At 47.4% G+C, this 17812-nt stretch overlaps 1 protein-coding gene and 1 pseudogene across 1 annotated transcript in view; both read left to right on the top strand.

Moving 5' to 3' along the window:
- Window positions 1–932: 932 nt before the first annotated feature.
- Window positions 933–17812, top strand: part of Kank4 (KN motif and ankyrin repeat domains 4) — a 96098-nt gene continuing 79218 nt past the window's right edge. Inside the window, exon 1 of the mRNA XM_045149720.1 lies at window positions 933–950. The gene's annotated coding sequence lies outside the window, so the exon portion shown is untranslated. The remainder of the gene's footprint in view (window positions 951–17812) is intronic.
- Window positions 7932–8418, top strand: LOC101603321 (annotated as a pseudogene).

The following is a 17812-nucleotide window of genomic DNA, read 5'->3' as shown; positions in this document are numbered from 1 at the left end:
CTGAGGCCAAGCGTACACTCTATTCCTTCGGCTTTTGTACAGCCCCATGGAAATGAACTCATTCTAATAGCCACATTTCTGTCAAACTGAAAGTAAACATCTCGGAACAGTCTCCTGCAAGTTCTCTCCCACCTGGGTCACAACCTCAAAACTAAAACTGTGGGTAGAGTCGCTGGGGCTTGAGAGAGAGGCACAGAGGGCCAGCGCTGGGGTCCGGCTGTCTTTCCTCCTAGGCCCATTGGCCCCTCTGTGAAGGGTACAAAAGCCCCCCCTTCCTCTGGACTTCCGGTGGTGCTCAAAGTGGCGCTGAGCGAGTTGGTCACTCAAGGTTAGCGACTGAAACGCAAATATTTTTAAAGTGATGAAAAGCTGTTGGAGATGGGCGAATGGAATAAAGATGGAGGATTCTGAATGGGGCTACAGCAATGCCTTGGAAGGAAAGTGAAAAATAAATTTAAAAAAAAAAACCACCTGAAGAGAGGTGTAAGTTCTTTCCCTGGCCAGGATCTCGCACAGAAGTCAGTTGCCAGACACAGGTTCGAGTCCTGCCTGGGCCAGTTACCCCTCCCATGCTGTGTCTCCAGGTATATGAGTTCAGAGATGTCTAGACAGAAGAAATGGACGTGGGAGTACACGGGTTAACTGTGGTTTCTTTTCGTAAAGTTTCCCTCCTCGACTCTGCCCAGGGCTTTTGGAGTTCACCAAGCTAAGACCCTCCCCTCGGTTTCGCAACTCTGTCCCTTCCCCCCCACGGCTCCGGCGCCGCGTCAGGAAGGCGGGGACTCGGGGTGCCCGCCGCCCGCCCGCCACTCGGCGCCCAGTCCCGCACCCGCGCGGTGGGTGTGCCAAGCGTGCGCGCCCGCCCAGGACCCGCGGCCACGGGAGCGGTGCGGCCGCGACCCCCGTGCGAGCGCCCCCCGAGGGCCCAGGCTTCGCGCGCTGCGTCCCAGGTAAGGGGCTTCGCGCCCGCAGCCCCGGGCAGGACGTCTGCCTGCCGGGGCGCCGGCACCGCGTCCTCCGCGACCTCGGCCCGTCCTGTGGCCTCCGCCGCCCTCCTCGCCCCCGGCAGAGCCTGCCGCGGCCTGGGCCGAGCGGGCGCCGGGGTCCGCGGCGGGCGGGAGGGGCTGCGGGCTCGCCCCTCGTCCGGGTCTGGGCGGGGAGGACGCGGTGGGGAGGACCGCGGCGTCCTTGCGGCTGGCTCCCGCGGTGCACGCCCTCCCCGCGTTTCCCGGGGGGACGCTGCGCTGCGGTCCGGGATGCAGCCGCCGAGCCCGCCGCTCGCTGGGACTCCCTGGCAATCGCTCCGTCTTTCTCCTTTCACACGGCCCCCGGTTCCCAGCCCCGCGCGTCTCTGGGCTGGTCGCTGAAGTTTGCAGCTCTCGGGTTGCGCTGCGACCTTGGGCGAAGACTGGGAGGGGGCGCTGGGGCTGGGTATGCTGGGCACAGGCAGGACGCTGCCAAGCCCGAACGCCTCTCCCATCTTCCTTAAGGTCAAAGCCTTGACCCAGTACTTTGTCCATGCAGACTGGCCGATTAGTATAGGAGTTGAAAAGTCATGGCTGCTACACCTGGTTGGAACCTACTCTTGCCCCAAGCATTTGCCAGAACTACAAAATCTGGCAGCCTTACTTCCCAAGCACTGTGGGGTGCAGCCCTGCAGGAACAGACGTTTTCCAGGAAAGGGACTCAATTCCCCTTCTTAAAGCATGACCCCTGTGGCCTGGTCAAAGTCCTATGAGCCAGTCAGGGCCACGGGAGGGTCACTTGAGGCCAGTGATGGGGTTGAGGCTTGGGGAGAAAGCATCAAGCGCCAAGTTCCCCACCTACCTGAGAAATCAAACAGGGCTCCTTGGCCCCCCAAGACATGACACAAGAAAGCATCCTTGGAAACAAGAACAGAGCACTCTGCCTTTTCAGTCCAGCCTCACTGGTCACAATGTGTCCCTGAGACAGTGAATCGTGTGGGGACGGCTCTGGGTCCAGACCAGACTTTCATTCAGTGAACAAAAGCTCAGAAGTAGGCAAGAGGCTCATCCCGGCCCTATGCAGCTAGAAAGAATGCATCATGTACCACGTGTGACTCCTCAGGGTGGCACACATGGCACTGCCTACCCTGGCCCCTGGCATACCTTTCTGTCCTCGTGTGTCTGCTTTCTACCACCCTCCGGGCCTCCTGCAGTGCACACTGTTCTGTGTTCCACTCCCAGCTGCGCTTGCAGCTCCTAGACCACATGTTGCCCTTGAACTCCCTGCTGTGCCTAGGGCTCTCTCCACCCAGTAAACACACACCCATACCCACACACATATCCTTCAACTTCAACATTAAGCATACGGCTCTCCCCCAGTGGGCCTTTCCTGACCAGAGGAGTCAAATGTTGCCTTTTCTTTGTTTCCCTGAGGGACACACTTCTGTCATGGCATCAAGTACCCTAAAAGCAGGACTCTCCTGGCATATTTGTACCTCCAGTGCCTGTAACAGAGCAGAGGAGACACAGTAAACATGCTCAGTACATACTTCTGGGAGGGAAACCATCTAGTCCAGCATTCCTTAACATTTTAATGAAATGGGGGTTGCACATTTCTTTGAGAATCTGATGAAAATTGTGGACACTTTCCCGTAAGTTCATGAAACTTAACTATCTTGATACAGTATCAACATGGTTCACAGCCCTGCCTCCGCAGACCCCATTTCCAGAACACTAGACTGCAAGTGTTCCGAAAACAAAGTTCATGGAGATCCAGTGGCATCCACAGCTGCTTAAGAGGAGGACTCCAAGCTCCTGTCTCCCAGGCCTCAGCTCCTCCTGGCAATCCCAGCTTCCCTGCACCAAGCAGCCTTGTCTCCTCCTTGGTTCTGTGAGAACGCAACTGCTCATGGGGCTGCAAGATGGATGTCTTGATTTTGCTCCAGTTCAGCAGCAGCCCAAGGTGTGACAGGGAGAAAAATCTTATTACAGGCAGAGTTGACAATTAAGAAGATAGATGGGCCATCTCCCTGGCCTGTGTGCCTCCTCTGGCCCACAGTGTTATTACATCTGTTTTAGCTGGAAGAGAGTCACAAGGGCTGCCCAGACATCTGAGGACGGGTTTGGGTCTAGCAGGCCAGCCACTGGGTTTTGTGAAAGGTTTTTTCCTCACAGAGCAGGCTGAGGAGAGGATGGACTTGCTTGATGTCACTAGAGTCTTGCCTGTGCCTCCTACTTTTTGCAACAAAACACATGTTTCATCCAGGCTTTATCATTTCCATGTACTGAGCAACACCTTCACTCATTAAGTAATTCTTTAACCAAGACCACATTAAGCCTCCACTTTGTACCAAGCACTGTTCTGATTTCAGTTCATGAAAAGGTCTCAGGGTGTATGTCAGTGCAACCGGTTCTGCTCTGTAGTGGGGAGGAAAGAAGCAACTTTTCTTCTTCATGCCTAGGAAGGTGGGAGAGAGACATTTAGGACTTCTGGATTGAAAACCAGGTCAGTTGTAAGACTCTGATCTGAGGGCTGGGCGTAGGGAGGGTGGCTCAGTGGTTTGTCCCCAGCTCTACAAGAAAACAGGACACCCCCCTCCCTCCGCCTAAACTGATCTCATACATGTTATGTCATCTGGAAGGGAGCTCAGTTTTCTTCACTGTGAATAGATTTGGTAACAGTCCTTTCTTGCCTTCCTTCAGGTGGTTGGCCAGACACAAATACTACTTGGTTCTGTGCATGAAACGGGTTGTATACGAATAGTGCACACGCAAGTCCAACCCTGGAGTGGTTACAATGCACAGGAGGAGGAAGGCAAACGCAGAGAGGTTGGCTGCTGTGCCCAGGGTCATGGAGCAAATAAACCACAACACTGGCATTAGCCAGAGCTCTGTGGAGCTCAGGTGGTAAACTGATTTGTGCTCTGGTGGGACAATATGTGGCTGGAGGATCAAAGGCCTGGTAATCTAGGATTGGAGTCTAGGTTTACTACTCACTGCTGTGTGATTTTTTTCTTTTTTTCAGCTAAAGCTTAACCTCTCTGTGCCTCAGAATGCTTATCTCTCAGGTGGAGGTTGGACTAAAGCCTTCTTGTCTTTCTGTAAACGAAGTCCTGCCTCTAGAGATAGCATTTCAAAGTAGGGAGAAAGGAAAGGAAAGGGGGCTTCTTTCTAAATATAGACCTGTTGCAGCTTCCAGGATAAAATAAATATTGTCCAAGATTTAAGTAGATGGATGATGCTTAGACAGCTATAGACTGTAGGTTCTAAAGAGACAGGCTTTCTTTTAAGAAAGGGCCTATAGTGTTTCCCAAGGGGCACCTCACTCTCATACCTGGCCCTGACCCACATATAGCTTGCTGGGGACACAGGCATTGTGGGAAAAGAAAATACAAATCCCAACTCCCAGCCCACTCCCCATTTTTCCCCTAGAGTAAAAGTAAATAAAATTTGCTTGCTAAAGAAATATATCCATATATATGTATGTCTATACAGAGATGGGTGAGGCTCCGCGTGGAAGGACCTTTTGTGTGTGCTGAGTTTCCTCTGATATGCATTTCTGGTTTGGCACTCTGACATGGGGAGGGGGTGTAGAGAAATCTGGCAAACGGAGAGTTTGCTCCACGCAAAGATAAAAGAGTAGTGTTGTGTGCTGCTTCCCTTCCACAGCCTGGAGCCCCTGCCAGGCGGCTCCAAGGAAAAGCCACTAAGATTTTGGTTTCCTTGAGGGTACCAGCTCAGGACTCCCAAGGGTTTCCAGATGCTGTGTTCATCAGCTATTCCTTGTCCTAACTCCCTTCCACCTTGGAAAATGTCAAGAAGACACAGTGTCAGGCTGGGTGGCAACTGAATATGTAGTATTGGCAATATGTAGTATGGGCAGGGCTACATTTACCAGGTATGCTGAGCTTGTATGGAGGGGGACATTTTATTAGTAATGTCTGAATTTTTTTAAGAGATTGCTTTTGTGCATCATTTGTTTAAGTTTAAATAAATATAAATAAAAATAAAGGTATTATCCACCTGCCTCTCAATGAAAGGGGGAGATGGAAAGGAAGAAAGGACAAATGGCCTCATCACTTACCAGCCCCTGTGAACCTGCACAGATGATTCAAGATTCCTGAGCTTCTGGTTCCTCATCTGCCAGAGTGCTGATACTCTTCTGGCACAGAAAGCAGAGTCTGCTGGAAGGAAGGGAGGGAGGGAGGGAGGGAGTGATGGAAGAAAGAAAGGAGGGAGGGAGGAAGTTATCCAAAGCATACTGACATCTAAGTCCAGGTCTGCAAGGAGACCAACAGCCTAGGACAGGTGATGCTGTGGAGGGGTGTCCACCACTGGCTCAGCAAGGCACTGCACATCCTAACCCTTGCCTCACCTTCCCTGAGTTGCAGACAGGATCCCAGAAGCTGGGCTCTCTCCTTGGTTGCTGAAGCTTTCTCTTCAGGCCAGATCCTGGCAGGACACAGGCAGCCTAGGCATTGGGCAGGCAGATAAAGGTGGTATTTGTAGAACTAGGCCTCTTGTGGCAGGAAAAGTGTGGGTGAAGGTTCTTTAAGAAGCCGGAACTTGGAGTGGTGCTTGGTACATGTGTCTAGGAGTTGTAAGAGGCTTAAAAAGATAACTTGAGGTCACCAACTCCAAGGGTCTCATTCATAGAATTAAGAGGAATCTGTGAATGTGAGTGGGGGGCGAGGGGGAAATGGGAACATCTTTATTTGTCTTTCATTTTCAATTGTCAATGTAGGAAATGTACCACAGTGTATTTGCAGTACTGGTAACATTGTCTCCAGCTAAAAAATAATAGGAGGGGGAGGGAATTACCATGGTTTATTGTCTATAATTATAGAAGTTGTCAATAAAAAATAGATATTTTCATATTATATTTGAATTGCTATAGATATCTTGAAATATTGTTCATGCCAGTTGTGACTTTGAAATCACAGTAGTTATTATACCACCTTGTAGAACCTGTTATTTAGTGTGCTAATAAAGTTAAGTGTATATTGCTATGTTATACACTTGGTTCTTCAAATTTTAATGATTATATATTTCAGTGTTACTATATTTTCTTTGTAGTCAAACTATGCATTTTCTTTTAGGCATTTCAAAACATACTGAGAAAGGGTTCATAGCTTCAGGAGTCTACCAAAAGAGTGAAGGCCCCAAAAAAGTTAAGACCCCTGACAGGAAGTCAGTAAACTTTATTCTCAGTTTCCTGCTCTAACCTTTCATATAACCATCTGCTCTTTCTAATTAGTGGAAGACATTCCTGAATGGTAGTAAATTCCATTTAATAGCTGGCTAATTTGCAAAGGCTCAGAAATTGTGGTTTGGGTAGAAGATTTTGATGCAAATCCAGAAGTTAATTTATAAAACACAGGCATTCATGGGAGTGTTAGATAATTTCCAACAGCCCGCAGATGCACCTGGCCCTGCCATGATTGCTCAGCCAATCTCAGGCAAACTGTCCCATGGAGAGAACTGTCAGGGGAGAGTTCTTTATTTTAAATACTTTTATTTATTTATTAGAGAGAGAGAGAGAGTATGGATGCATCAGGGCCTCCTGCCACTACAGACTCCAGAGGCATGTGCCACTTGGTGTATCTGTCTAGCTTTACATGGGTACTGGGGAATCAAACCCCTGGACATCAGATCTTACAAGCACTCCTTCTAATTGCCAAGCCTTGCAGCAGGGGTTTTCACTGAACCTAGAGCTCCTGATTCAGCTAGACTAGCTAGCCAGCGGCCTCCCGAGAGCTGTGATTACAGGCACGTGCTACCACACCCAACCTCTGTGTGGGTGCCAGTCCTCATGCTTGCATGCCAAGCACTTTACCAACTGAACCATCCCCCTGGCACCTACCTTGTCCCTCATAAACTCCTATTCTGGGTTCTCCATCATCTAGAGCTTGTCTCTTTCCCTCTTTTTGGCTTCTGCTTCTTCCTTCCTGTCTCCAGTCCTGCCTCCCTTGTCCAGTCCTGCTGCCGCCCATGAGTGTTATGAAGATCCATTGTTGAAGGTGGAGGAAGCCTTCCCGGCCACCTAGGTCACCCTTCGTCTCAGTGTGCATGCTGAGGACCAGCAAGGGTGGGTGTGGGTGTGGGGCACAAAGCAGGTTGAGAACCCTGGGCTTCTTGTCCCAGTTCATTGCCCTGCCTGGCCTAGCCGTGCCACCATGGCACTGTGTTTTCCATGTTGTTAAGTGAGCTATGTTGGGCAGAGATGCATGCAAGGCACACATTTTCTGTAGGTGCCAGGCTTCCCTTCCTCTTGACCTTGCTAGGAGCTAGCCTTCCCTGACCTAATCTCTCTCATCGGCTCCCTGCTGCTCAGCTTGGCCAGCTGCTGAATGGAGCCTTGTGTTAGCTGGTCCATGAGTGATGCCTAGTGGTAGCAAGAAGGCTGCTGCCCTGAGACCTCTGCCCACAAGCAGAGCTGAGCCCTGACATTCCCTGCATTGAAGCCATTCCTTTGGACTACTTTTCTTCAGAACCATTGTTCAAATACAATTTGCCAACCCAGTACAGTGGGGCTCCATGGAGGATCTTCACTTTCTTGCCTTTAAAGTAAGTTTACGGGTCAGAGAGATGTCTCAGCGGTTCAAGGTACTTGTCTGCAAAACCTGACAATTTCCCAGTATGCATGTAAAGCCAGATACAGAGTAGCACATGCATCTAAGGTTCATTTGTATGGGCAAAGGGCCCTGGTTCACCTATTTGGCCCCTCCTTCATTCTCTCTCTTTCTGCTTGCAAATAAGTAAATGAATTAAAACAAGTTTAAAATCATATTTCACTGTTTTACTGAAGATTTACTACACTAAAGTTCTCTGGGTGTATGGCCTGCCTGAAGCTTTCATAGAAGGTATGGTACTGTGGTCTGAAAGTTTGAGCTCCCCAGTTCATGTTGAAATTTTGCCCCCAGTATGATGGTACTAAGAGTTTGGGCCTGGAGTCGGCCTGGGAAAATGGCTGAGGTAGGACCCATGTCGGTGCTGTTCGTGTGTCTGGGTAACATTTGCCGGTCACCTATAGCAGAAGCAGTTTTCAGAAAACTAGTAACTGATGCAAATGTTTCAGATAACTGGGCCATTGACAGCGGCGCTGTTTCTGACTGGAACGTGGGCCGGGCCCGAGGCCCAAGTGCAATGAGCTGCCTAAGAAATCATGGCATTAGCACAGCCCATAAGGCAAGACAGGTTACCAAAGAAGAGTTTGCCACATTATATACTGTGATTATATACTGTGTATGGATCAAAGCAATCTGAGAGATTTGAATAGAAAAAGTAATGAAGTTAAAAACTGCAAAGCTAAAATTGAGCTACTTGGGAGCTTGATCCACAGAAACAAATCACTATTGAAGATCCCTATTATGGCAGCGACTCAGACTTTGAGCTGGGGTACCAGCAGTGCCTCAGGTGCTGCCGGGCCTCCTGGAGAAGACCTCCTAGCTGAATCTTTCCTCAGCAGCTGGCAACTCTCCCACTAGTCTTGTGCCCTAAGGATGGTGGTGTTCCTAAGCCCTGGACCCCATATGTCTCTTCAGCTGATTTATTGTTTATCTTAGAAATAATTGTAAGTGGGAATTAGTTGTATTTACAAAAGAATAAAAATGTTTGAGTCAGTCTGAGGTACAGCAAAAAAAAAAAGAGTTTGGGCCTGGGGCTGGAGAGATTTCTCAGTGGTTAAAGACACTTGTTTATAAGGCCTGGTAGCACAGGTTTGACTCCCAATACCCACATAAAGCCAGATACAGAAAGTGGCACACGTGTCTAGGGTTCATTTGCAGTGGCAAAAGGCTATGGTGCACCCACTCTCTCCTTCATCTTCTCTCTCTCTCCCCCTTATAAGTAAATAAAAGTTTTTAAAAAAAAAGAGTTGGGGCCTTTGCGGGGTGGTTTGGCTGTGAGGGTGGCACCCTCATGAACGGGATTAGTCTTTATCAAAGGGGTTTGAAAGGCAGCAGAGTTTTGGCAAACACAGGCAGAACCAGGTTCTCTGTGACTTCTCTGGGACCAGCATAGCTGTCTCCCGCCTGGGCCAGTGAGAAGGCCCAGGAGTGAAGCCTGATCCACGGCCAGCCTGTGAAGGGGAAGCAGGAGTGCCATTGTAGTGAGCTGCAAAGCCTCGCTTCCAGAGGTTTTGGAAAGGACCCTCCATCTTGTCCTGACTGGACTAGACCCACTTTCTGGCTAGGCAGCTGGCTGGACATAAGGACTCTGCTCACTCTTCTCCATGCGTGCAGCCTGCTCTGAGCCTGCCTGGTTTACCCCTCACCCATCATTGAGGAGCCTGTGCTCATCCTCAACCCTCGTAACTGCAGCCAGCCAACCAAGGCAGAGCCTAGCTGAGATGGAAGGTCTTTTTCCCAAGAGCTGGAGACAAGGAACAGAGAGTGGATGGAGGGGAATGCTGATTCCTAGAGGCCAGGGAGCCACTGCCACCTGCCTGCCCTGGGATAGATGGTGCCTCAGGTCTTCACAATGGCCTGCTCTCAGGCTATAGCACATCACAGCCACTTTAATCCCAGTCCAGAAGTAGGACTCGTAACCATATCATTATATCTCACATTTCTTGATTGTCTATGGTCCTGTCCTTTCTTTCTTCTTTCCTCCTCACTCATCATTGTCCCCTCCCTCTTCTCTCTTTCCCTTTTTCCCTCTCTCTCTTCCTGCCAGATAGTAACTATTCAAGGTATGATCAAGGTAAAGCTGTCTTGAGGATCGGGTAAGAATCACACACTAAGAGTGGAGCAGAATTCCAGCGAGGGAGCAGAAGGAAGTCTAGAAGACATGGAAAGGTGTGGTACATACAGAAAGCTCGATAGATGTAAGGTCTCTGAGTTACCCAAAGTCATAGCTGACAACAACATAAACTAACTTTCTTCCTTCTATCCTGTCTTCCTTCCTTTCCATGCCTGTTATGTCTTCCAAAAAGATTTAACCACGTAAAAGCCACTGCACTTAGAGAAGAATGTAAAAAATGCTAGTGATAAGTGTCTAGGCAGACATTAGACTTGAAGGTCACTAAAGGACAAACCCAACCTCCTGCTTCGTTAGTAACATTATAAAGACAAACATCACAATTGTTTCTCCATCGAATCTTCAATACCATACGAAAGGAAGGAGGATGGCACTGTCTGGCTCCAGGTGAGGGGAAGCTAGTATGAGTTCTGCCTCGTCTGGGTTCGGGTCTGGGTGGGGACATGATATTCTAAGCTGCCCAGAATGTAAGATTATGGTCAACTCCCTTAAGAGTTAATCCAATTGAGCCTGTATGTTGCCTGGTCAAGAGACCACCCTCACCTATAGACCCGATAAGAAGGTGGAATATTTGTCCCCGTAGTGAGATAATGTGCTTAAACATCCAGAAGTCTTCCCCTCCCTCGATGCACTTGCTCACAGACTCAAGGCTGAGCTTGCCTGCTTTTTGAAGTTCCAACTCAAAAAGCACAACTTTTCCCTTTTATCCTCCCCCCTTTTCCCTTCTTTGGATGCTAGCCGAAATCCTAAGCATGCTTGCTGTGACACTTTGGGGCTTTTCCCCTCATCTTTTTTTTTCTTCCAGTTTTTTTATTTTTTTAATTTTTTCTTTGTTTGTTTTTTTTTTGTTTTTTTGGTTTTTTTTTAATTTTTATTAACATTTTCCATGATTATAAAGTATATCCCATGGTAATTCCCTCCCTCCCCACCCCCACACTTTCCCATTTGAAATTCCATTCTCCATCATATTACCTCCCCATTACAATCATTGTACTTACATATATACAATATCAACCTATTAAGTACCTTCCTCCCTTCCTTTCTCTTCCCTTTATGTCTCCTTTTTAACTTACTGGCCTCTTCTACTAAGTATTTTCATTCTCACACAGAATTCTTCTGGTTTTTTAAAGGTAGGGTCTCACTCTAGCCCAAGCTGACCTGGAATTCACTATGTAGTCTCAGGGTGACCTTGAACTCATGGCAACCAAAAATAAGTCTCCTTTGCCTTATTCACACCTCATCATTTAAAGGGTCATTTTTCCTGGTTTCCCAAACAGAAGGGGTCTCCAGAAATGAAAGCCCATCTCTAAAAGCTGAGTAGGGTCGTTTATGCGAGTTCATTGGATGGGGGCTAAGACAGTCAGTCCAGTAGACACATCAGGTGTCCAGGTGCTGCTAGGTTTCCAGGAAAATAAATAAACCCATTTACATTCATAAGAAAGGAATTGTCCTTCTAGGGTGACCATCTCTTCTAGGAAAGGGGTACTCATTAGAGAAGAGGCAATAAGGAAAGACCAGACCCTTCTGACATTTCTGACCTCCAGCAAGGTGGAGGCTGTGAGGATTCTTTTAAGGGAAAAAGAGAACAGGAAGAAGCAGATTCACCCCCTTCCCCCACACACTGATGGCACTGCTGCCCCACACAGGGCATTTGCCTGCATTGACTTTTGTTTGACCTGTATAGTATTTCTAAAAGTAATTTAGTCAACACTAAAATTCAAATTTGACATAAGCCTACATTCCTGGCTTCTTTTAAAAAAAAGATAAGAAAGAGAGAGAGAGAGAGGAAGGAAGCGATAGATAGATAGATAGATAGATAGATAGATAGATAGATAGATAGATAGATCGATCTAATCTGGCAACACCAGCCTTGAATTCATCCCAAGATTGCCACACCTGGCCAGAAGGTGAGTCAATGTGGGCCACAGCCAACTAGCTTGCCCAAAATCTTCACCTCACTCTGGAGTTAATGTCATGTGCTAAGAAAACGCTAAATAATTCATCACAGGGAGGAGAAAGGAAGTGGCAAACTATGGGCATTGTAGCCCTTTATCAGATTAGGGAGTGACTGTTGCTACTGTTTGGAAAAACTTTGCCACTAGAAAAGTCCGTAGGTGGGGTGAGTGGGGTGCCTGGTGGCTTGGGTGGAAAGTCTAGGAAGTGAAAGGGTTGGATGTGTCACCAAGAAGAAAACAAATGTTGGGATCCTGGATGGACCTTTGGATCCTACCAAGTGAGATCAAGCATTTAAAATAAGGTAGATGCAAGTAAAGGAGAAAACTGAGCACTTAAGAACTGGTGGGGAGGACATAGGGGACAGCTTAGCATGTGCTGTTCGCAATTTGATGCTACAGCTATAGGATATTTAGCCATAGTCCTTGCGAACATGCAGTGCCTCCTCCACATAGTCAGTATGTGACAAGGAGACAGTTTATAAATAAAAACAGTTTTATTGGTCTGCTACACATTTCCCCCAATGTTCTGTCATGAACAAATTTCAGGCCAGTCATTACGTCCAGGTGGCTGGCAAGAGCAGGACTTTCCCACTGTGCTCTTACTAACATGTGTTCTCTTCACTATGAGATGGGGATGACAGTTCCTTCCTTGGGTGGGTCTTGGGAGGTTGCTAAGTAACATGTGAATGCACCCTCACAGCCTTGGAGACTTGGTGATCAGAGCCTAGTGCTACATTGAAATGAGCAAATCTGCCTACATCTTTCATTCTTTGGATTCCATTCTTTGTGTGTTGGGGAAGAGTTTGGAGGTAGAGGGAGTCTGGAATGAATTATAACTTTTTACAATGGAGTTTTAAAATTCTCTTTTTGGTGCTGAGTAACTTTAAAATCTTAAGTAATTTATTAACAGCTGTATTAGGGCTTTGTTCAAGTTATTTTTCTTGGAATACCTTTTTTTAGAAAAACTTGGCTGAAGGAAAAGTTCGCAAACCAGGTATGTCTTTCTTACAGGAAGGCAGTGACTGCTGGCAGTGGCCCCTGGGGATGAGGGAGGTGCTCTTCTGTAGAGGGGAAGGTCAGCCTTCTAGCATAAAAAGAGAGGGCATACTTTGTCTCCGATGACATCCCTGCCTTTTCCCTGCTTTTCCTTTTCAGTTTCTCCCCTCCTTTCCCCAGCTAGATTACATTCCCTTTCTTGTGTATAACCCACCTTTAACTAAGCACTCTTGCTCCCATTACATCGTTGAACTTCCCCATTCCCTCTAAGATGATAGATTTACCTCAAGATTGTTAGGTAATAAATGAAAAGGCCAAAGCTCAGAGACATTGTGGTGTGCCTTGAACAGAACAAAGTCATACAGATCTGGGTCTCCTGCCCAACCAGCCAGCCACTGAGGACATGCCGTGTCATATTTTCTCCTCTCTTCTGCTGGCTGACAGTTCCTCAAGGGAGCTGAGTGGTGGAGGATAGGACGGTGTTTGTATTCTAGGAAAGACTGGTGGGAACAAGGGAAGGGGTGAGTTTACTTGTCAGTCTGTGACCAGTGGAGGAAGCAGAGGGGACATAGGGGAAGTTGATGGTGGCTGGGTACACAGCTACAACACCAAAGGAATCTTGGATCAGAGTGGACACAGGGACAGTCTTTGTCATCCATGGAGAGCCCATGGATTTCCTAGACATTTGGATTCCTTTTGGGTGTTTGGCCCTTTTGTCTCCCCAATCAGTGACACGACACGTTATAAAAATGTTCTAGTACCCCAGAGAGGACCCCTTTCCTAACTCAGGTCACATCTTTTCATTCCCAGGTCCTGTAAGTCAAAGCTTACCAGTTCCACTGCCCAGTCTCAAGGGAGTTGAGAGGTCTGTTCAGATCAACTCCTTTGCTTAAATGGTCATTTTGGCTAAATTAATTTATGTAGCCCAAATGTAATGCCATTCTTACCTGATAGACCAGCTCTTACCAATAGAAATATAATTTAGGGCTCATTTTAAGTATTCTGGTAGAACATAAAAACAGGTGAAATTAATTGTAATAGGTTTTATTTAGCTTAATATATCTGAAATGTTGTTATATTATCATGTGATCAATACAAAAGAGCATTTTAAAATATTTTATTTATTTGAGAAAAAGAGAAATAGACAGATTAAAAAGGGCCTCTAGCCACTCAGTCTTTCTACTTACAGCACATTTTAAATCAAGCTAGCCACATTCCAAGTACCTGAAGTCAGTGGAGAGAAATGTGCCTTCACTATTAAACAAAGAAAACCTGGGTATGTGGGAGAGCATTGAGGCCTCTTTGCAACCAGGATACCCTGGGGTCAGGGCTTGTCAGCTTGTCCTTGCCTGTATACTTGTTGGCCTTGCTGGTATGACATTAAAAGCCTCCTTCCCCCTTGCTTCCTTGATTCTTTGTGTCCTCCTTTGTACTCTAGGACCTTCCTGGGCTGACCTGGAACTCACCCTTTAGCCCCAGAATGGCCTAGAATGCAGAGCAATCCTCCTACCTCAACCTCCTGAGTGATGAAACTAAGGATGTGTGCCACCATGCCCAGCTTACCTTTAAATTTTATAAAGCTCTACCATCCCATTTCTCTAGCCCTGCCTTGGAACAACTGGATCTAGGTGAAATCCATGCCCATAACTCCCCTCATGTTTGTCCCAATGGTCTCTCTCCCCTGTCTCCTTGCTGACCAAGGTAAGCCTCAGCTGCTCTCTTTGAGTTCCCAAATCCCTCCATGCCCCTCCCTCTCCTAGTCTTACCAAGAAGGAGGAGACCATGTGGCTAAAGTCCCTCATTACCTCATCGTATCTCTTCTGCTTTGCACCACTCTTCCTTGCCAGAGACAAGCTCAGAAAGCCTCTCTTTCCCACCTCTGGAAACCCTTCCCATCAAGTTGTCCATGTGCATAAAAACCATGGACTTTGTAGCTAGAGCTTCCGGCTTCAATTCCCTGCTCCTCTAACTGCTGATCAGTGAATGGCTGAATCTGTGGCTTAGTCCCTTCTGGCTGCTGTAACAGAGTGCTGTACATGGGGTAGCTTATGAATGAAGGGAATATGGCTGAAGCAATGGCCTCAGTGAGTAAATTGCTGGTCAGACAAGCATGAAGGCCCAAGACTGGATCTCCAGCACCTATAGAAAAGCTGAGTGTGGTGGAGTGTTCCTGTAATATCCCAGCATGGGGAGGCAGAGACAGGGAATTCTTGGGGACCACTGGCCAGCCAGTACAGCTGAATCAGTGAGCTCCAGGTACAGCAAGAGACCCCATCTCAAAAAATAAGGTAGAAGCCAGGTGTGGTAGTACATGCTTTTCAATCTCAACACTCAGAAGGCAGAAGTAGGAAGATCGCCATGAGTTCGAGGCCACCCTGAAACTACATAGTCTACATAGTGAATTCCAGGTCAGCGTGGACTAGGAGACCCTACCTTGAAAACCCAAAATAAATACATAAATAAGATAAGGCAGAGAATGACACAGGAAGACATTTGACCTCTGTCCTCCACATGCACATACGGCACACACACACACCCACTATTGCGCATATATAAACAGCATACCCATACAGAGAAATGAACTAAATAAAAACAAAGGAAACTTGGGTGTCTGAGGTGGAAGGACTGGCAGGTTGATGTATGATAAAGACTGCTTCCTGGCTCCTCGAAGGTGTCTTCTCCATGTGTACTTACATGGGGAAGAGGTGAGGCACCTCTCTGAGGACTTTTGTAAGAGCCTTGGTCCCATTTAGGAGGAATCTCCCCTGCCCAGCAAAGCCCCACTCCTGATATCACATCCATGGGGTAGGATTTTACATATGAAGTACGGGGTGGGAGCACATTCACTCTATATAGCAGTTTTTCTGTGCCTAGCTTCCTCAGTAAAACATGAAACAGAATAATTAATGCACCCAGCCCCTGTGGATGTGGTTAAAATTAACTTCAGTGATTGTTGTATATTTTAGCACAGTGCCTAGAGTAACCATCAGCTCTGCATTTCCAGCAGTCTTTTCCCTTGCCCCCTTGCCTCCTTGCCCTTGGCTGTGGATATGCACACCTTCTCCTAGCCCCCAGCCTCCACCACGATTTGAATCTAAGAGAGGGCAGCTAAGGAGGAGCCTGGCCTGCTGCTCAGGTCACTTCTGTTCCTGCTGTCCCAGAAAACCTCAGGCTTCATTTTATTGAATCCTGCAGCACTTCCCACAGGAACAGCCCTGGGGTTTGGCTTCCTCCGCTGCCGTCATAGAATATTCTCCAAGTCAGACCCGTATTTGCCCTGTTCTCTTCACACCACTATAGAAGAATCTAGAATGGACATTCTGAATTGTCATGTTCTTCCTTTGCCAGCTGACTGCTGGATCACTCTCGGAATGAGCCCTTCTTTGTCTGAACCCCTAGTCAGGCATTCTCAAAATGCCCCAGGCAGGACCACCATTCCTCCTATCCCAAAATCTCTTTGCTTCCACACACTACCAAGTTTTTTGTTTTTTGTTGTTTTTTAAATCTCTACCTATCTAGTCACCCAAGTTTGAACTGCTGTCAGTATCAATATTCCTTCTTCCTCACCCAGTACCTAATCTAATGATACTGGCCACAGGTTGGATGAACAGTGACTCCCATCAGGTGCCAAGTCCTCTGGTCTTTCTTACTTTCTCTTCAGTGATCACTCCCACTCCCACTACAGGCACTGTGGGCAGATGTTTTTTGTACCTCAGACCAGTCAACCTGCTCAACTCTGTCAGGAAGAAGTGGGTCTTTCCCTGTTTTACATATTTGGACACTGGGTCTTGGAGAGCTTAGGGAATTTGACAAATAACATTGATAAGTGGTAGAGCTACCCCTCACCCAACTCCTATGTCTTTAATCCTATGTCTTTCCTTTGGCAGGTCTGATTCCAGGATGTAGAATTTGGTAAACCTTGGGTGGGGAGCACCCTATATGAGAAGCAAAGCATAATTCTGAATCTACACTGCGCACACATGTTCTGTTACCCTGCCATTATCTACACTCATCACTGGTTTATGTCAGAGTCTCTACCTGGATTCCCAGTGCTAACACTTCCACATCTTGACTGAGCTCAGCTCCCTGCTGTGAGATCCAAGAGCCTGATAGTAATAATGCACACACATCTCTGGATAGGGCTAGTGTTTCCCTTCCTCTGTGTTGTAGTGAAATGAAGGGGTTGGGCCATTTCTAGTGGTTCAGGCATCTGTTTCATGTGTCTTCTCACTGGGAACCTACTATGTGTCAACTTTGGGGTTTGCAATAGAGGACCAAAACAGACAGTTTCTTGGGCCCAAGGTTTTACTTAACACCAGGAGAGACTGGGATCCCGAGCAAAGGGGAAGGGCACTTGGGAACATCCAGAGAGACTAGCGGGATCTGAACCAAAAGAGAGATAGGCCTCGAAATACTGAGTAAAGAGAAGAAAGAGATTTTAAGGCTTTCAGAAAGCACAGGGAAGAGAACTTCACTGTGAGGGAAGGGGGTTGAGCACCTGAGACTCAGAGTTAGTTAAACCTATGTAGTGGGGTGCGAGTTTCTTTTCTAGGTCTGTATTTTATGACCACTTATTAGGGTTCTCTGGGGTACCTGCAGAAACTCCTCAGGGAAGTGGGATTTAGATTGCCACATCCCCATCTAGGATCACAAGCACTAATTAGGAGGTGGTCGTATTTATCATCTAAGCTCTGGGGTAATTAGACTTGGTCAACTTCCTGGACAGTAAATAGGGATTAACTGGACCTTTTGGGAGAGAGTGGAGGAGAGAGGCAGCTGTCTTAAAAATCTAACATTTTTAGCCTTTATTTTTTTTCGAGGTAGGGTCTCACGCTAGTCCAGGCTGACCTGGAACTCACTATGTAGTCTCAGGGTGGCCTCGAACTCTCAGTGATCCTCCTACCTCCGCCTCCCAAGTGCTGGGATTAGAGGCATGCGCCACCATGCCCAGCAGCCTTTTTGTTTATGTAAAAAGAACAAAGGAATAGCTTTATAGAAAAAGGAGATGGGCCAGAAAAAGGCACATGCCTTTAATCCCAGCACTCATGAGCCAGAGGTAGGAGGATCACTGTGAGTTCAAGGCCACCCTGAAACTACATAGTGAATTCCAGGTCAGCCTGGGCTAGAGTGAGATCC

This window comes from Jaculus jaculus, chromosome 5 (genome assembly GCF_020740685.1).
Source record: "Jaculus jaculus isolate mJacJac1 chromosome 5, mJacJac1.mat.Y.cur, whole genome shotgun sequence".
Lineage (NCBI taxonomy): Eukaryota > Metazoa > Chordata > Mammalia > Rodentia > Dipodidae > Jaculus > Jaculus jaculus.
This window is presented reverse-complemented; position numbering and strand designations above follow the sequence as displayed.